This window comes from Scyliorhinus canicula, chromosome 8 (genome assembly GCF_902713615.1).
Source record: "Scyliorhinus canicula chromosome 8, sScyCan1.1, whole genome shotgun sequence".
Classification (NCBI taxonomy): domain Eukaryota; kingdom Metazoa; phylum Chordata; class Chondrichthyes; order Carcharhiniformes; family Scyliorhinidae; genus Scyliorhinus; species Scyliorhinus canicula.
Window position 1 is genome coordinate 68,467,294 of NC_052153.1, and position 20,304 is coordinate 68,487,597.

Consider the following 20,304-nt stretch of genomic DNA (forward strand, 5'->3'; position numbering starts at 1 on the left):
GGTGAAGGATTCTGTTGGAATGGCGGTCGACAATGCCCCAGAGGTGGCGGCCTTACTGGGGGACCTGTATGACTTTCTCCAGCTGGAAAAGATCAAGTTTGAATTGAGGGGATCAGCGGAGTGCTTTGAGACACGATGGGGACTGTTTACGACCATGTTTGAGAAATTGTTCATTGCAGGAGGAGAGGAGGGAGGGGATGAGGGAAAGGGGGTGAAAAGGGGGGAAAACTTGCACAAACTGCAAACACGCGGGCCAGAGAACTCTGCAGTCCGTAGGTAGAGCCAGGTCCCGTGGGTATGGACCTGGTTTGATTTACGCCGGCGGGACCAGCCGAAAATGAGCGGCCGCTTGGCCCATCATGGGCCGGAGAATCGCCGGGGGGGGCACTGCCAGCGGCCGCTGACTGGCGTGGTGTGATTCCTGCCCCCACCAAAACCCAGGCCCGGAGAATTCGGCAGACGGCGTCGGGGTGACGGGGCGGGATTCATGCCACCCCCCCGGCGATTCTCCAGCCCAGCGGGGAGTCGGAAAATTCCACCCATTATTTTTTGAGTCATCCAGACTTGAAACATGAGCTTCCTTCTCTCTCCACAGATGCTGTCAGACCTGCTGAGATTGTCCAGCTGTTTTTTGTTTCAGATTCCAGTATCCGCAGTTTAATGGGCCAGGGTTTAGAGAACACGATAGTGTAGCATGGAGTTCACCTGACCCACAACTTTTAATAGATTGTGGTATGGTGAGCACACGGCCCACTCTACAGGTATGGTACATCAGAAATGGAAAAGTAATTTTTAAAGCAAAACAATGTTGATTCTATGAACTCAAGTTAATCATTTTGAAACATACAGTGAACATCTTAGCAACTATCAATTCAATCACATCCCCCATAGAATACAACACTAAGTAATCCTTAATAACTTCCCAAACAACATCCAGAAGACAGAAGAAACACCTTTCAACAGAAGCACATTAGGTTTACATTCACTACTGAGAACATTTATAATTCTGAATTCACCAAATGATCAAGAGATAGTCTTTTCATGGCAGAGAGATCAACAGTGCACCTGCTCTGTCTGGCTTCAGCTCCCACACTGAAAACAAAACCAAAAACACACATTTGCAGCAAACAGCCTAAAACAAAAGTAAAAAGCTGACAGACAGCCAAGCTCCACCCACTCTCTGACATCATTGCAGTAGTAAACACCCATTTCTTAAAGATACTCTTACTACAGATATTTATATACACACCCATTTATAAACACACATTTTTTTAAAGGTACTCTCACATGACAGCAGTAATTTGCTTTTATATAGCTTTTTGTTTCTCTTCTGCCGTAATTTTACTGGCAGCGGAAAGGTACCAAGGCCTTTCGATCTATTGGTCCAATTTTCAACCCCCAGATCAATTTTTCTAAATAGCGGCATCGTGTCTGTGCCAGCCATCAAGCACCTATCTAGTCTAACCTCACTTTCCAGTATGCCATGGTGTTTCAAGGGCTCATCTAAATGCTTCTAATGTGTTGTGAGGGCTCTTGCCTCTACCACCCTTTCAGACAGTGAGTTCCAGATTCCCACCACTCTCTGGATGGTAACTTTTTTTCTCAAATTCGCTCTAACTCTCCTGCCTCTTACCTTAAATCTATGCCCCTTCATTATTGACTCCTCTCCTAAGGGGAAATGTTTCTCCCTATCTACCCTAGCCATATCCCATATATTTTTTACACCTCAATCAGTTTCTCCCTCAGCCGTCTGTGCTGTAAAGAAAACAACCCCGGCCTAACCAGCCTCTCTTCATAGCTGAAACGCTCCAGCCCTGGCAACATCTTGGTGAATCTCCTCTGTTCTCTTTCCAGTGGAATCACATCCTTCCTATAGTGTGACGACCAGATCTGCACAAAGTACTCTAGTTGTGGCGTAAAGTATGTTGTACAGCTCCATCGTAACGTCTCTGCTCTGGTAGTTTATGTCTCGGCTAATAAAGGCAAGTATCCCATATGCCTTCTTCATCACCTTATCTACCTGTCCTGCTGCCTTTATACATAAGTCGTTAGCCTGGCATCATTCATACCTCATTCTCTCTGCATACTGAGCCCTATCTTTCAGGCCTGCGTTGAAGGCCTCTAGCTCCCGAAAGAACAGCATTTTCGAATGTCTGCCCAATATATTGCTGCACGGCAATATTGAATCATCCAGAATCAAAGTTAAAGTTTATTTTGCTTCGTTGCCAGTATTAAGACCCAGGAAGCTGAAGGGTCGGGTGAAGTCGAATTATTTAGAGTCACAAAAGGTCTGCCAACAGCAGCAAATATATATACAGAGTAAAGTCCAGTTGGGACAACCAACATGCAGGTCCCTGTCTGGGCCGGCCTTTATGCTGAGTTTGTATGAGCCCCAGCAGGGCAGGCCTCCACCTACCAGCAGGGAAGCTCATATTTCATGAGTCCATGGGGAGATCAATCAGGGTATCCCCGTGGGCCTTATGGCGTCATTACATTGGGCCTGGGGAATAGTTGGGTTGAAAATTGATGCTGAGCCAGATCGATGCATCAGTGCTCTTGCACCCTGGTTCTAGTCTGTGCAACTTTAGCATGATGACATTATCGACTGACTCAACAAATCTTGTGTGGCAAAATAGAATGTTAATCTGACAGAAGATAACAAGATCCAGAGGAACTTTGGGCCTGAACCATTGTTGATTTTCTTAAGGTCATTTATTGTTGTGCACCTTTAATACCAGTTTTCTTCAATGGTAGGATTCTTGTCTGTCAGTGAGATGGTCATGGGTTTAGGTTTTATTCCAGGATTTAAGCATATAATCTAGACTGGCACGCTAGTACTGAAGGAATGCTGCAATGACAGAGCTGTATGTGGGAATTATGCAACCCTCTCTCCACCCGCAACTCCCCAGGGTCACACTGACAAGTTTGGGGAATATAAAATTGGACACCCTGGCAGCAGCACCATGCCTGTCGACTACCCATCTGTGGGTATTATATCCACGGTGAAGTAGGCATTGGCTGCTCACTTGCCCCTCATCAATTAATGTCCATTTAAGTGCCACCTCCTGCCACTGTCAGGACTTTACCCATGTCTGAGGAGGGCAGCGTTAAGTGTCCATTAGCATTTCTTCAGGCTGAGGATTAATGCTCTCCGGCTAGGGTAATGGCCGCACTGCATTTTCCTCCACTACCCAGGCTACCATTGGCCACACCAACCCTTCCCCCCACAACCACCTGACTGGGCTCTACCATTGTTCAGGCCCCATTGGCTCATTTTCTTCAGGGACACTACTGTTTCCAGCAGCATTACTGGGACCAAAGTGTTTCCAGCCATTTTACCGTCTGGCAGATTTCAGAGGTGCGTCTTTCTCCTCAATGGTGTAAATCCTACCTCATGCCAATTAATGACCCAAAGACCATAAAATCGCTGTGGGGTGACCTTGCAAAGTGGAAGTGAGCTTGCCCCCAATTTTATGTCAGGCGGTAGGGTATTTCCCCCTATCGCTCCCTCCTCTCCCACATCAAATTCACCTCACTGTCTTTTGGATCTCTTGGGCAAAAATAAATCATTTATATTCTTGCTGTTTATGAGATCTTGCGATATGCAAATAAACTGCTTTATTTGCTTACATGCACTTGAAAAGTAATTCATTGGTTATAAAGTGATAGTATGTACTGAAGACATGAAAGGCAGCATATTAACGCAAATTCTCTCTTTATTACAGGAAACACGTCTGTCAAAACTCAACAACTCCTCATTAACCGAGTGAGACTCTAGGCTTACCTCATGCGCCTCCCAACGAGTCTCATCGATGTCGGCTGAGAAACAGATGGTCAATGTCCTAACCTCTTATTTAGGAGAATGTCATTGAGCCAACCTGCAGCAACAATTCTTGTTTTAGACTAGGATTAGGTTAACAGAGGCCAGTACAGGAGTGAAGAGAGAAAAGTGACTTAATAATGAAAGTAAAGAAAAACATAATACTATTCTGCACCTTAATGGGGAACATTCTGTGAAACTGAAGTATTACTGCGTCATCTGATTTGAACTGCAGTGATTCTAAGCATTTTTAGCTGTAAGCAATGGGGAAACTGTATTCCCTGTATGCAATTATATTACAATAGCAGCTGCATCAGAATTTGGAAAATAGATCCAGTACTTAAGGCAAATTTACTTTATAATTTTTGATACTTATATGCCAAGACTTTCTCAGGGCTTTACCTTTTCAACTGCCATACATTTGGTGAATGATACAATGGGTAGAGTGAATTCACCAGTTTTGAACAACAGTACCATTTCAACATCACAATTCCACGCAGGAGAAGATCTTGGCTCCAAAATTTAGCTCTGTGGTGCCTCTGGAACTGGCATTTTAAAAGTCACAGGTCCCTAAAATGATGGGCGCCGCTTTTCTGATCACTTTCGGCATCGCCTGTATTGTTCCCCACACTGTTAAGGGGGCAAGAGCAACAGTGTCATGGTGTCAAACATCCTCTCAGATTTGTTTGATACATGTTCAGCTAACCTGGACTATGCAGGTCCAGCAGGATAACCTATGTTGTAGCTTGCAGCTGAACAGGCATCTAGCTGCACAACAGACCTGCCTGCTAGTGCTATTAAAGGCAGAGGTGCTTGCAAAGGCCTTGTGGTGCAATGGCAGTGTCCCTTTCAGCTCTGGGTTCAAATCCCACTTCAGGGTTTTGTGGCCACATAAGGATGGTGCATATTGTGGCCAAGGAGTTTGGCTACCAGCCTGTAAATGCTTCCTATATGCCTGATGGAGAGCTGGAGAATTCCCTGGTCAGCTATAGTCCAGAAGGCAATGGCAATTCACTACAGTATTTTGGCAATCTTAATTATGGGCCAGTCCAATGGAAATCGATGGCTGCCAAAGCCCTCTTAGGTCATGGTGCCTGAAGGAGGAGGTGCTCAACTTATTTTGGTGTTGGGCAATTTGTGGAAGTGTTGGGTTCTTGGAGAGGTTTGTGTGACTTCTGCTTCCTCTTGTGAGGCATTCTAAAACTTAAAGTCATAGTCTCAGGATAAGGGGTAGCAAATGTAAAACAGAGATGAGGAGAAACTACTTCTCCCAAAGGGTCGTGAATCTGTGGAATTTTTCTACCCTAGAGTGCGGTGGATGCTGGAACAGTGAGTCAATTTAAGGAGGAGTTAGACAGATCTTTTTATTATTAATGGGTTGAGAGTTGTGGAGAATGGGCAGGACGGTGGAGTTGAGGCCAGGTTGAGATCAGCCATGATCGTATTGAATGGTGGAACAGGCTTGAAGGGCAAAATTGCCCACTCCTGCCCCTAGATCGTACGTTCTAAGAAAGAACTATTCTGTCAAATTCCACCTTCAGCTCTTGGTGTGTAGTCCTGTAGGTAACTGCACCTCAAGCATAAACCTGGTGTTCTTGATTAATAAGAGGATATGGGGTTATGGGGAAAAGGCAGGGGAATAGGGATAAGAAACTTACCAGCCATGATCGAATGGCGCAGCAGACTCGATGGACCAAATGGCTTAAATCTGCTCCTATATCTTATGGTCTTGCAACTTTTGAAAGGGAATTCTGCTGCATCCTGACAGGGGAAGGAGGAGTTTTGTGACCTGTTCACAGAAAGGCTGTTCTAGTTATGGGGTCTGCAGTTGCAGTCATTCTTGACCTGCAACATGGCATGGAGATAGAAGCTGCATAGAGGGGATGATGTGCATGGAAGGAGGAAGAGAATTCTCTACAGAAGACCTTCCCCAACCATGAGTTTAAGAGAGACTCCTCCTACCTCCACTTCAGCTAAGAGCAGTGCCTCAAGTGCCTGTGATGCACCAAGGACACGGTCAATGAATTCTGCCACCTTCTCCAACAGAACTTGCAGTATTACAGCAGGGTGAGGATGGTGCTGCCAGAGACTGTCAGAGGCATTGATTCTTTCAACTTCTTGGTGACTGGATCCTTCAGTAACATAGCCAAACGTTCCTAGTTTACTGTCCATTGCTGCATCTGAGAGGTGGCAGGAGCTGTATCCTTCATCCTCTAACCAGAGAAAAGTAGGCTGCTCAGGAATATGACTTTAACAGAGGAGTGGGGTTCCCAATGCTGTGGGAAGCCAGCAACTGCACCCACGTGGCTCTGTGGGACCCACATGTATGGGAACCGCAAAGTGTTCCATTCCATCAATGTGAAGCTGGTGTGTGACCAACCCTAAAAACTATCCTGAAAGCAGCACTGACACTTTCAACCTGAAGCAATCTGCCATTCCTCTGTCATTGTCCCACCATGCAAAACCAGAGGCTGACTGCTTGGGAACAAACCATACTCCCTATACTTAACTCATGAATTCCTCCCACCATCTGCGGAAAATGAACCTGTAATGGAATCATGCTGATCAGCGCATTCTCAATTATTCCAATTGTTGCACCACAGGGATCGAGGGAAGCTTTACAATCCTCACTAGAGCCTGTTCCCGAATTTGTGGCGATGTGCTAAATCTTCCATTGCTAGTTTGATGGTGCAGCCTTTAATACCAGATATACAAGGCTACCTCAGGAGGAAGCAAAGGAAGAAGAGGTGAATGCTTTGTTCCAGACAGGCTCTCTTGAGTGCCTTTGATTCCCTTCAAACAGTATCCCATCTTCACCGTTGCTCAACAATTACGGCAGCATGGTGACACAGTGGTTAGCACTGGTGCCTCACAGCACCAGAGACCCAGGTTCAATTCCAGCCTTGAGTGACTGTCTGTGTGGAGTTTGTACATTATGCCCATGTCTGCACGGGTTTCCTCTGGGTGCTCCGGTTTCTTCCTACAGTCTAAAGGTGTGCAGGTTAGGTGGATTGGCCATGCTAAATTGCCCCTTAGTGTCCAATGCTCAGGTGAATTTATGGGGATAGGGAAAGGGCGTGAGCATAGGTAGGGTGCTCGTTCAGATGGTTGGTGCAAACTTGATGGGCCAAATGGTCTCCTTCTACACTGTAGGGATTCTATGAATCTATGAAAAAAAAACAGCATTCAATCCATTTGCTACATTCTCTTAAATGTCCTCTTGGTCAAAATCCAGCAATAAAAACCACTGACAAAAAAAACCTTTCCATCAAAATTCATCCAACAATATGTTAAGTAATACATGCAAAATAATACATGCAAAGTATTGACACTTCTGCAACTCCTTTGTGCCTGTCCAAGGGTGCCTTTACTACGTTTAGTGCTCCTATGTTTTGCCACACCTGAGATTGCAGCATGACTGAAGGAAGGCTACTGACTTTCACCGGGAAAGGCTGTAGATGATCCTGCAAGATGACATCGAGCAGCTCTGGCCCTTATGACGTGCTTTTAGCCTGCACCAATTTGAGCAGCAGCAGTCTGGGCTCACTTAAAACAACAAGGGCACTGGTGGAGGGCAAGCATAGGAGGGCAAATGCTGTCACCCTGCGAAAGGACAGCAGGTTCATGGACCATTGGGTCGCTGGCACGCTCCTGGACCGGCATTTTAGCAATCCTCATAATCTATTGAATGACAAACTTCTGGACTGCTGTAAGAGCCTGCGTGTCCCTTTCAGCACTGTGATCCATAGCTGTGATTACAGTAGTCTGAGCCTGCAAGAATGGATCTCACAACCTTTGTCTGAGCTTCCACAGCAGCACTGAAATGTTGGGTGGATTTTAACCATGCTGTATTGGAAGCTGAGACAGAGAATTAGATGCAACATCATGATTGTGTCCGTAGTCCAAAGATGTGCAGGTTAGGTGGATTGGCTAAGATAAATTGCCCCTTAGTGTCCGAAGGTTAGGTGGGATTACGGGAATAGGGTGGGGGTGTGGGCCTCGGTAGTGTATTCTTTCCGAGGGTCCTTGCAGACTTGATGGAACAAATGGCCTCCTTCTGCACTGTTGGGATGGAGCTATTTCCACACTTCAAAGAATGGGTTTCATGCTGTGCGTGATGCTTTACGTCATGTTGGCACTGGACTGCTTCATGCTCTTTGACAGTGATATGAAGCAATCCAACAGACCTGCTAATAAACCAAATATCTCGATGTGTATCAATTTCAGAATTCTCCTAACCCTAATGCACGTCACCCCTTCAAAGTTCTTATCTGAGTCCCCTGTAACATAGCTCATCTGTAAACACCACACCGCCTCCACCCCCCATGGGGGAGTTGGAAAATGAAAACCCTATCTCCCAATGCCCACTTCTGCCTGGTGACTCACCATGTTCAGATCCTGGAGCCTACAACCCATTAAAAAGTGAACTGTGCTAGTGTCTGAGCTGGTGACTGTGAGTGTCAGATCATGTGAGAGTGCTTCATCAGACATCTGTCGCACTTCTCCCCTTCCTCATGAATATGCACTGGTCGGCCAAGTGGCAGTTCTTGGGTATCTGAATGCAGAAAGTCAGAAGAGGAGGGTTGGTACAAAGCAAGGGGTTTGGATTGTAAAGCAAGAGGTCCATGGTCATATTATCAGCAGCTGGTACTTCCTGCCAGAAAACAGGACGAGGGTGAGATGGGATTGGAGAAGGGGTATAAGGCTGGACCACATCGTCATCATGGATGCTGTCAGTGGCACCAGATGCAATGGCCTCTGCCACATCCATCCTACGATGCTGAGCACAGTTTACTCCACTAGGTTTAGGTGATGGAGGTGCACCTATCCCCCTCTAGTTCAGCTCTAGGTCTCTGTGGTTATGTGCCACCTTGTCCTGCATGATAGAGGGAAGAATATCAGTGAGTGTGTTGCACTGATTTGGGGTGATATGTCCAGCATAGATGAATAGCTGGAGTTATGGGAAGGATTTGAGAAGAGGGTGTAAGGCTGGCAGCATTGGTAGGTGTGTGAGGGTGAGGTGGATTTAACAGCTCACTCTTGTTAGCTAGGGACTGCTACTGGGAGAGTGATGAGGATGTGGTACATCAAGATGCACGAGAGGCTACTGGTGTGATGGTAGAAGGTGTTATCTGAAGATGGATTCACTGACTTTGATCACGTGTGTGAGGCCATTGAACTGCTCCTTGGGTCCAGACTCTTTGAATTGACCCCCCTGACCTTCTGCCCTCATGCCATTCTGAGCAGGTTCTTTGAGAGCTTCCTGCCACCCCCACCCCCCAGTCTGGCAGAAACATGGACCTGGCACTCACACTCCCAGCCCATTGCAAAAGTCAGTTGGCGGCCAACATAATGCTGCCAGCTGGCTAGACAGATCAAGGATAGGACTTCCATCCCTCGGTTAGAAAACGTCCCACCTTCTATAGCTGCAGGTCAATATGAAATCTAGGCAATAGGCTCCCTTCTCCTGTTTATCTCCTGTTTATCTCCTGAATGAAGGCCTCCAGTGCAGCACTTGAGAACCTTAGCGCCCTCTCTAATGAATATTGTTCCATTTGGTGCCCTTCTGCTCATAGCCACTTGCACCATGTGCACTCAATAGCAGCTTCCTTTATAATGTGCAAGCCCCCCCCCCCCCCCCGACCCCCGTAAAGCGGCAGGCTGCCTTTTGGAGATGCTGGCTAGCTGAAACATGTGCTCGCCATACAAGTTGCTGGGCCTCCCGTTGAAAATTTAGACGGACAACTGTTGTGATGCGCATCACTGTAAATACACAAGGGGTTAATGTAAATACATGTAGACTAGCTAGACACTAGAGGGAGCACCAGAAACATGACACACAGACACTCAACCAATAGATCAGTTAGATAGGACACGACCAATGGGCATTCATGATACACACAGAGGTGACACGACCACAGGAGGACATTACACCAACCCATATATAAAGGACACCACACACATGATCTGCCTCTTTCCAGTGGAGACAGTGAGTAGAGACACAGGGTTGATTCAATATCACTCCCACCACGTGGATTGTAGCAGACTGGTTAGTCAGTCAGGGTAGCTATAGAAGGATTAACAGTAGTGTCGAACCCGAGTAATAGAAGTGTAAATAATTTAATAAACGTGTTGAAGTTATCTCCACGTCTGAACCTTCCTTTGTCAAGTGCACTACAAGGAAGCCGCTTATGCTACACATGGAGCATAGCAAGACAACAACAACATGGGTTGTGCTCAATTAAGTGTTACAATATTTCAAATGAAGAGACAGCATGACGTTTGCGTGCTGCCTGCCTCAATGGGACTGGGCACTGGCTAATCAAAAATCCCATGTCCCCGAAAAGAAGAAAATCAATTCTAACCCCTTCTGTTCATCTAGCGCATATATTGACGTGGATGGGGTCAAGCATCCCTGAACCCATAGTTCCTTCTTAATATTCATATTTTTTCCACCTGGCAAGTCAGAAATATGTTCCACATACTTAACACCTTTTGATTAACACAGTGCTTCCTGCATTTTCTAATTCATTCATTGATATTATTTTGCAAATATGACCCATCATGCTTACATTCTGTATATTGCAGCAATGCACACTTGGATCTAATTTGTCCAACCTCTCATACATGTAAATACTTCTCTCATAATCACCTACCAATCTTCCCTGCTCAAGAGGGCAAACCGGCAGGATAAACGGTCTTCCTTAGTCCCTTAAGTTCTGAGATCATGCATTGCGCCCATCTTTCTGCACCGTCGATTAACTGGATCCATTTGATGATATTTAATTGAGACGGTCATTATTTTAATAAGAACGACTTGAAATTAATAAATAGATTTTAAGAAATTGCGCAGTTATGTAACTCCCTAAAAGAGAAGAAAAACAATATCAGCTTTTGAATTTGAATTACTGTCATGTGTACCGAGGCACAGTGAAAAGTATTGTTCTGCATACAGTCCAGACAGATCGTTCCATACATGAAAGAAACATAGGACATACGACAAATACACAATGTAAATACTTAGGCACAGGCATCGGGTGAGCATACGGAGTGTAGTGCTACTCAGTAGAGAAGATGCGTGGAGATATCAGTTCAGTCCATAAGAGAATCATTCAGGAGTCTGGTTACAGCGGGGAAGAAGCTGTTTTTGAACCTGTCAGTGTTTGTTCTCAGACTTTTGTATCTCCTGCCTGATGGAAGTTGGAAGAGAGAATAACCCTGGTGGGAGGGGCCTTTGATTGTGCTGCCCACTTTCCCAAGGCAGCGGGAGGTGTAGACAGTCAATGGATGGTGGGTGGGTTCACGTGGTGGACTGGGCTGTGTTCACGACTCTCTACTCAATTATAATTGAAATTTTCAAAGTAGCCTTATTAAAGGAAACCTATATGGGGCACTCCTTCTGGACTGTTTCGTGCTTTGAACTGGCCTCATATTACTCCAGTAGACTGGAGGTTTCAGATTTCTGTTGATTATGTGGTAGAATGTCCATCAAAACCGTCGCAGGCAGGCAGTGAGTATCCATTTTCAGTAGCGGTAGAGTTGTTTACATCTTGCATAAAAATAAAAATTCTGAAAATACGCAGCAAGTTCATGGGCATTTCAAAAGAGAAAAATACAGATTGTTATTTCAATATGCACTCTTTTGTCACAACACTCTTTTGTGCCGTTCTAAGAAGAGGCACCTTGAGCAGTAATTTCTTTTGTTGAGATGCTGGATCCGCTGTGAGTTTATAATAATTGCTGAGGTTTGCGTCAGCCTTACCTTAGTGGTTGTACTCTAACCATAGAGTCAGAAGTTACAAACCTGACTCCAGAAATTTGAACACAAAGCCTGAACCGTTATTTCAGTGCAATATTGAGGTTGGTTAACATAGAATTACATAAAATTTACAGTGCAGAAGGAGGCCATTCAGCCCATCGAGTCTGCACCGTCTCTTGGAAAGAGCTCCCTACCCAAGGTCAACACGTCCCCCTATCCCAATAACCCAGTAACCCCACCCAACACTAAGGGCAATTTTGGACACTAAGGGCAATTTATCATGGCCAATCCACCTAACCTGCACATCTTTGGACTGTGGGAGGAAACCGGAGCACCCGGAGGAAACCCACGCAGACACGGGGAGGATGTGCAGACTCTGCACAGTAAGTCTTGTGTAAGATGTAAACCCAAGTATTTTTATATTTAACACCGTTGAAGTGCGATCTTTTGGAGGAGACATTAAACCGAGGACCCCATCTATCATGGCAATATTTGAAGACGAGTCGCAGAGTTCTTCTGCTGTTCTGTCCAGCAGTAATTCCTCAAACAGCACCACTAAAACCAGAGTGTGTACTTGTTTAATTTGTTACTGTGCATGGGGCCATGAGGGTAATTTTGAAGTCAGTGGAAATGAAATTTGTATGGGATGTAAAGCAGGCTGTCAAATCACGAACACCTCTTTTAAGTTATCACACAAACTTACCCTGAGTGCAGATTGGCTGCTGCATTTCCCGAGATTACAGTGACTGCATTTCAAAGTATGTGGCTGAATGTAGAGCGCTTTGGGATGTCCTGAGGAAATGAGAGGTGATGTACAAAAGCAAATTCTAATTATATAACAATAATATAAATAGAAAATGCTGGAAATAGTCAGCCAGTTAAGCACCAACTGTATAAGGAGAAACCATCTGTTTCTGCTCTGTTCTTCTTCTTGTTCCCACATTTCCAGTTTTTTCTCCCTTATTGTGTTTCATCCTAGGTTTAATTAGTTAGTTATGACCCTTGTATGGTACAATTTTGTAACAACCTCTTTGAAAATGGCAGATTTACGAAAACAAATCTTTTGTCACAAGCAGAGGTAAATATTTCCAGAATTTGAAAACTCGACATGGAAAGTGGCTGCAGTATCATAGCAAACAGTGGTGTCAACCTAACAAGGCAACTTGCTTCTGCATATGCAACAGCTGATATTTTATTCACCAGATCTATTATTCAGATCCATTTACATTATACATTTATGCCTGCCAGAAATTAAAAACTCACTTAAAGCACAACTTTAACACCACAATGCCTTGACTTCTAAATGAGTGGTAAGATGGTGAAATAGCTCCACCTTCAGACAAGAAAATGTACTGCAAGCTATATTAACTTTATTTCTCTTGCTGCCTTGTTGTAGGGGTTCTCTACAAGGGTGTCCTTCATAACCGCACTGTGGGTTTACTACATCATATGGACTGCAGTGATTCAAAGAAGAGACTCGCCACCAACTTCTCTAGGGAGATTAGGGATGAGCAATAAATGCTGGTCGAACCAGCAACACCCACATTGTATGAAAGATCACAGAATCAAAGAATTCCTACAGCGCAGAAGGAGGCCATTCGGTCCATTTAGTCTACACTGACCTTCGGAAAGAGCACCCTAACTAGGTCCACTCCCCCACTCTAGATCCTCGGAACTCTGTAAACCTCATCTAACCATTGGACACCAAGGGACAATTTAGAACGACCAATCCACCTAACTTGCACATCTTTGGATTGTGGGAGGAAACCAGAGCACCCGGAGGAGACCCACGCAGACTCAGGGAAACTCCACACAGACAGTCACCCGAGGCCGGAATTGAACACGGATCCCTGGAGGTGTGAGGCAGCAGTGAGCTAACCACTGTGCCACTGTTCTGCCCCACGCAGACACGGGGAGAACGTGCAGACTCCACACAGACAGTGACCCAAGCCAGGAATCGAACCTGGAACCATGGAGCTGTGAAGCAACTTTGCTAACCACTGTGCTACCGCGCTGCCTTGTGGAAAGATATTTATTAAATAAATGTAATATTTTCCTTATCTCAGCACTCCATGCATATTCTGTGTTAGCACAAGACCAAGAATTATATGCAAAGCAGTTCTTGTCGACCAGAAGGAGCTCGAATTTATTTTCTCCTTCCTCACATGATTGCGAGCTCGCACAGCATCAGACTTCCCTCGCCACCTCGTACCAAATTGGTTGTTGAATTTGCATTGTTCAGTTGTTCAATTGTGCATCAATGATATACCTATTATCATGAACGTTGAACTTTCCAAGGTAAAAGGAGAATTCCAAATAAACACCTCAGCTCAAAGGCATGCCATGTGATCCAGTTGTCATGGGGAGAAAAACTAAAAAGAAACCCTTTGAAATTGGGTGGCAGTTGTCACATTTTTCACAGTATCCCACATAAAAAGGACAGCTACTGTTTGAGACACAGGAACAAAGATGTTAATGCTGTGTGATGTGTTGGGTATGCTGGGTCTGTGAGAACTGCGTTTACCAGAGCAGTGAGAGAGACAGGCTACCAACACTTGTCGAAGTACAACTCTATTTTATTTAACTATGAGCTGTTAAACATACTTGCACTGTGGGTCGACACTATGTTAGGTTGACTGGAGACCTGAGGCTAACCTGACCAGACTATACTGCTAGCACATGGTAGATGTTCGTGTTACTGATTACGGGCTCTGGCTGTCTCAGAGGCTGCATCCCGAAATGAGCGGGAAAACTAGTGCCCTCTGGCTTTATAGTGGCCGTGTCCTGTCTGGTGATTGGCTGCTGTGCTCTGTGTGTTGATTGGTCTTTCAGTGTGTCAGTCGGTGTCTGTCTATGCACCATCACATACTTGTGTGTATATCAATACATCTCCCCCTTTTAAAATAAAATGTGTACGTGGCAATAAATAGTGTGGTATGTGAATGTTCCTGACTACGTGGAGAATATGTGAGCATATTTACAGGACTATATACAAAATTTCTAACATATTTACATGGAAAGGTGTCTAGTGCAGATAGACTGCATGTAACAAAACACGGAACATGAATAACAGTATGTACAAACTAGCGAACGAATAACCAGGGTAACGAAACAATCAGCCCATGAGTTTAGAGAGTTCATAAATTCAGGCAGTTCATAAATTCAGTCTCTGTGGTGGGCGACGAATTCGGGTTGACCGCCTCAAGGGTGGGTCAGGGGCTGCCTGCTCTGAAACGGGCGGAACTGTGTCAGTCGCAGAGGGTGGCAACAGAAAAGGTAGATCTGCAAGCTCTTGGACGGGCCTGTCCTAAGGGCGAGGCAGGGCATGACGATCTGGCGGCGAGCATGAAAGGAGCCGCAGTGCCCGCCTATTTTGGCGAAGAAGAGAGCCATCCTGCATACGAACCAGGAACGACCTGGGGACTGTTGCTCGTTCTAGTGAGTATGATTTACACTCAATTGGCTCTGTTTTATTACTTAGCTCTAGAGTCGCCAGGTATCCTTATGATACCACCACGAGGTTCAAGTTCAAGTTCAGATCAATGACTCTAGCAGTTTCTCGATCACTGGGCGGTTCTTTCTGGCTTGTTTGTCTCCTTTGTTTCAGACTCCCGTTGGCGCCAAGAAGTCTGACCTGCTATAGAATGTCCCAAATGTAACTAATTATTGTATCCATTGTTCCCGGGGATCACTCATTAATATGCAAACTGCTGGTTCCGATGCTGTCTGCTTTCTTTGCAGACAGAATACACAGGGAGATTCTGCAACCTGCTTGTCTTTCTTAAAGTGTCCAATTTTCCCTGCGTGCTTTGTAAATCGCCATTTTGAGTCGGGAAGTGGCCAACTTCGGTGGCTACAGGACCACTTGCTTGAGTACCACAGCGACGGCAGACCAGCCACCTTCAGGAAGTTGTACACGAACCTGGTCATCAGGAACAAGAGCAGGGAGATCTGTGGCATGGGCGTCGTACGCCGATTTGTGTTGGGCCCGAGACAACTGCATTCGACGCAGGACCGGAAAGTTGTCCAAGTCTGGGACGTGTATTGCAGGCACCGTCATTCGTAATGAGTGGTTCATCAACAATTGAGCTGGTGACAGGCCAATGGACAATGAAGCTGACCGGTAGGCACATTGGTGCGAGATAAAAGTCGGATCCCGCATCGGCCGCTTTGCACAGGAGTCGTTTGACAATGTGCACCCCCTTCCCAGCTTTGCCATTCGACTGGGGGTAGTGGGGACTTGAGGTGACGTGCGTGAAATTATATCGCCGGGCAAAATTGGACCACTCCTGACTAGCAAAATACGAGCCATTATCGGACATGACCGTGAGCGGGATGCCATGGCGAGCAAAAGCCTCCTTGCACGCACGGATGACCGCTGTCAACGTGAGGTCATGTAGCCTAACGACCTCTGGGTAGTTAGAGAAGTAATCCACAATGAGGACATAATCCCGGCCTAGTACATGGAAAAGATCTATGCCAACCTTGGTCCAGGGGGACGACACCAATTCATGTGTCTGCAAGGTCTCCTTTGGCTGAGCTGGCTGGAACCGTTGGCATGTCGGGCAATTGAGAACGGCGTTGCCGATGTCCTGGTTGATGCCAGGCCAGTACACTGCCTCATGGGTCCGCCGTCGGCACTTCTCCACCCCCAGGTAACCCTCATGGAGCTACTCAAGGACGTGTTCTCGCATGCTGTGCGGAATGACGGTCCTTTCCAACTTTAGCAGAATCCCATCTACCACTGCCAGGTCATCTTTGATGTTATAGAATTGCGGGCATTGGCCCTTGAGCCATCCGTCTGTAAGATGTCACATGACGAGCTGGAGCAAAGGATCATTGGCAGTTTCACGACGAATCTGGATGAGTCGTCGTCCGTGGCGGGCAGGTTACATGCACAGAACTCAACATGAGCATCAATTTGACACATGAAGCCCGGCGGCTCGCAGGGCGTAGTGACACAATGGGAGAGTGCATCGGCGACGATGAGCTCCTTACCCGGGGTGTAGACCAGTTTGAAGTCATACCGCCTGAGATTAAGCGCGGCATCATATCGTTAAGGTCCTTACGTACAATGTTGACCAACGGCCTGTGGTCCGTTTCGACCGTAAATTTGGGGAGTCCATAGACGTAGTCATGGAATTTTACAATTCCCATGAGAAGGCCCAGGCACTCTTCCCATTTGTGCATTGCGTTGCTCGGTGGGCGTCATTGCACGCGATGCATACGCGACTGGAGCCCATGAGGAGGCATCGTTGCGTTGGAGGAGCACTGCTCCAATGCCGGACTGGCTCGCATCAGTGGAGATCTTCATCTCCTTGGCAGGTTGAAGAATGCCAATACCGGGACCTTGGTGAGTTTCGCCCTGAGTTCTCGCCACTCTTGCTCGTGGGCGCGGAGCCATTGGAATTCAGTTGTCTTCTTCACCAGATTGCGGAGAGCCGTGGTGTGGGATGCGAGGTTGGGGATTAACTTTCCCAGGAAGTTGACCATGCCCAGGAAGCGGAGGACCGCCTTCTTGTCCTCCGGTGTCTTCATGGCATTGATTGCCAACACCTTGTCCGCATCCGGCTGCACACCAAACTGTGAAATGTGGTCGCCGAAGAATTTTATGTCTGTTTGACAAAAGGAGCATTTGGCTCTGTTTAGGCGGAGGCCATGCTCATGGATTCTCCGGAAGACGCGTTGGAGGCGATCAATGTGTTCCTGCGGGGTGGTAGACCAGACGATCATGGCGTCTACATATACCTGCACCCCTTCGATGCCCTCCATCATTTGCTCCATTATTCGGTGGAACACCTCCGAGGCTGAGATGATGCCAAACGGCATCCGGTTGTAACAATAGCAGCCAAATGGGGTGTTAAAGTTGCAGAGCTTCCGACTGGATGCGTCAAGTTGGATCTGCCAGAACCCCTTGGATGCGTCCAGCTTTGTGAAAAATTTGGCGCGAGCCATCTCGCAGGTGAGTTCTTCGCGCTTTGGGATAGGGTAGTGTTCCCTCATTATGTTGCGGTTCAGGTCCTTGAGGTCGATGCAGATGCGTAGTTCACCGGATGGTTTCTTAACACACACCATGGAGCTGACCATGAGCCACTGGCAGCAATGGCATTGCCATTGTAGTCAAGAAGCTGGCAGGCGGATGGCAGGATGGTCGGCTTATCGTGGAGGCTGTCGAGGTCAGGCCGCGCAATGAGGTTGGCTGAGGCCCCGGTGTCCAGCCGGAATCAGATGCGAGATTTGTTGACCGTGAGGGTGGCACACCACTCATCGTCCGGATCAATGCTCAGCACTGGGAAGGACTTGGTTTTTCTCTTCTGAAGCACCTTGTGCTTGGTGATGATGCCCACCCGGAATGGGGATTTGAGGTCCTCGGTGTCAGGGTCTGGAACCATGTCGGAGTCGGAATCGGTGACCGGTGGTTGGATGTTCTGGACGTCCCTGCGCTGCTGGTGGGTGCGACGGGAGGTAGGTATTTGAGCAGACAAGCATAGGGCTGCGTAGTGGCCAAGCTTGCCACACTGGAGACAGCGTCGAGATTTCGCGGGACATTGCCACTTTAAGTGCGAGGAGCCATAGTTGTTGCACGTCGTGATGTCAGAACGCTCAGTGCGCCACCGCACATGCGCGGTGCGGTCGTACATAGTGCGCGCATGCGCAGTTCGGTCTTTGGCCTCGCCGTTCCCTCGGTCGTTGCGCGCATGTGCGGGAGCCCGGGAAAAGCATGCAAAATGGCCGCCCTCATCCAGGCTCAGGCCCTGGAGCTGTTTTACGGCCTGCACCCGCTCTTCGTCGTGGGGGCCTTGCCGCACCGCCTCTGCCGCTTGAATGTGCGAGTATCGGTTAGTGGCATGCTCATGCAGAACGCAGATGTTGATGGCTAGCGAGGATGAGCTGTGTAACTTTGAGGAGCTGCTGGCGTAGGGGATCTGATTGCACACTGAAAACGATCTGGGCACGGATCATTGAATCGGAGGTGGAGTCATAATTGCAGGATTGCGCGAGGATGTGAAGATGGGTGAGGAAAGATTGAAAAGGTTCATCTTTACCCTGCAGACGCTGTTGAAAGACGCAGCGTTCAAAACTTTTGTTGACTTCGATGTCACAGTGGCTGTCGAATTTGAGCAGGACTGTCTTGAACTTGGACTTGTCCTCACCTTCAGCGAATGTGAGGGAGTTGAAAATATGGATGGCGTGGTCCCCAGCCGTGGAGAGGAAGAGAGCAATCTTTCTGGCGTCTGAGGCAGCTTCCAGATCTGTAGCTTCGAGGTACAGATGAAACCTTTGTTTAAAAATCTTCCAGTTCGCACCGAGGTTGCCGGTGATGCGGTCCGGCGGCAGGGGAGGGCGGACGCTGTCCATACTACTGGATGGCTGATCGCTGGTCGAAGGCAGATTACTTCAGGGTAGGTCCATCAAACTCTAACATCAAGTACTGGTACCATGATGTGTTGGATATGCTGGGTCTGTGAGGACTGCGTTTACCAGAGCAGTGAGAGAGACAGGCTATCAACACTTATAGAAGTAGAACTCTATCTTATTTAACTGTGAGCTGTTAAACATACTTGCACTATGGGTCGACACTATGTTACGTTGACTGGAGACCTGAAGCTAACCTGACCAGACTATACTGCTAGCACATGGCAGATGTTCGTGTTACTGATTATGGGCTCTGGCTGTCTCAGAGGCGGCATCCCGAAATGAGCAAGAAAACTAGTGCCCTCTGGCTTTATAGTGGTCGTGTCCTGTCTGGTGATTGGCTGCTGTGTTCTGTGTGTTATAGAATTATAGAATTTACAGTGCAGAAGGAGGCCATTCGGCTCATCGAGTCTGCACCGGCTCCTGGAAAGAGCACCCTACCCAAGGTTAACACCACCACCCTATCCCCATAACCCAGTAACCCCACCCAACACTAAGGGCAATTTTGGACACTAAGGGCAATTTATCATGTCCAATCCATCTAACCTGCACATCTTTGGACTGTGGGAGGAAACCGGAGCACCCGGGGGAAACCCACGCAGACACGGGGAGGATGTGCAGACTCTCACAGACAGTGACCCAAGCCGGAATTGAACCTGGGACCCTGGAGCTGTGAAGCGATTGTGCTATCCACAATGCTACCGTACTGTTGATTGGTCTTTCAGTGTGTCTATGCACCATCATATACTTGTGTGTATATTATGACACTGTGTAGTGTTAACAACCAAGCAAGATGCTTGTGAGTTTGAATTTTGTTCAAAAGAAAGGGAATAGAGATAGGGGAAGGTTCTTGAAGATTTAAGGAATGGGGAATCATCAAGGTAGGCCTTTCTGTTGGTAATTGTATTCAGGAAAACGCGGGCTGATTAGAATGATTGTTGAAAGACATTGAAAATTTTGACTTGGCATGGCGGGAGGAAGCGAATCTCTGCTGGTGAACTGAATGTGACTTTGGGACTGTTCCTGTAATGCTACATATCAGTCAGAAATGTGATATTGCATAAATGTGTTTCGTAAGACATATTTTTAATGCGCTAGTTAATGAATCAAAACCAGACCTTTTTCATTAGTTTGGTATATTTATTGCTTGTTAATTAATGTTTAATCTATATTGATTTTAGTTTGTTAGTGTAAAAGTCTGAAAAAGTGAAATCTTGTCCATCAGTCCGTTTCTATTTGTCGTTTGGAAATAATCTCTTTTTTAAAGATAGTTGTCTCTATGGGGATCATAACACGATGTATGACCCCA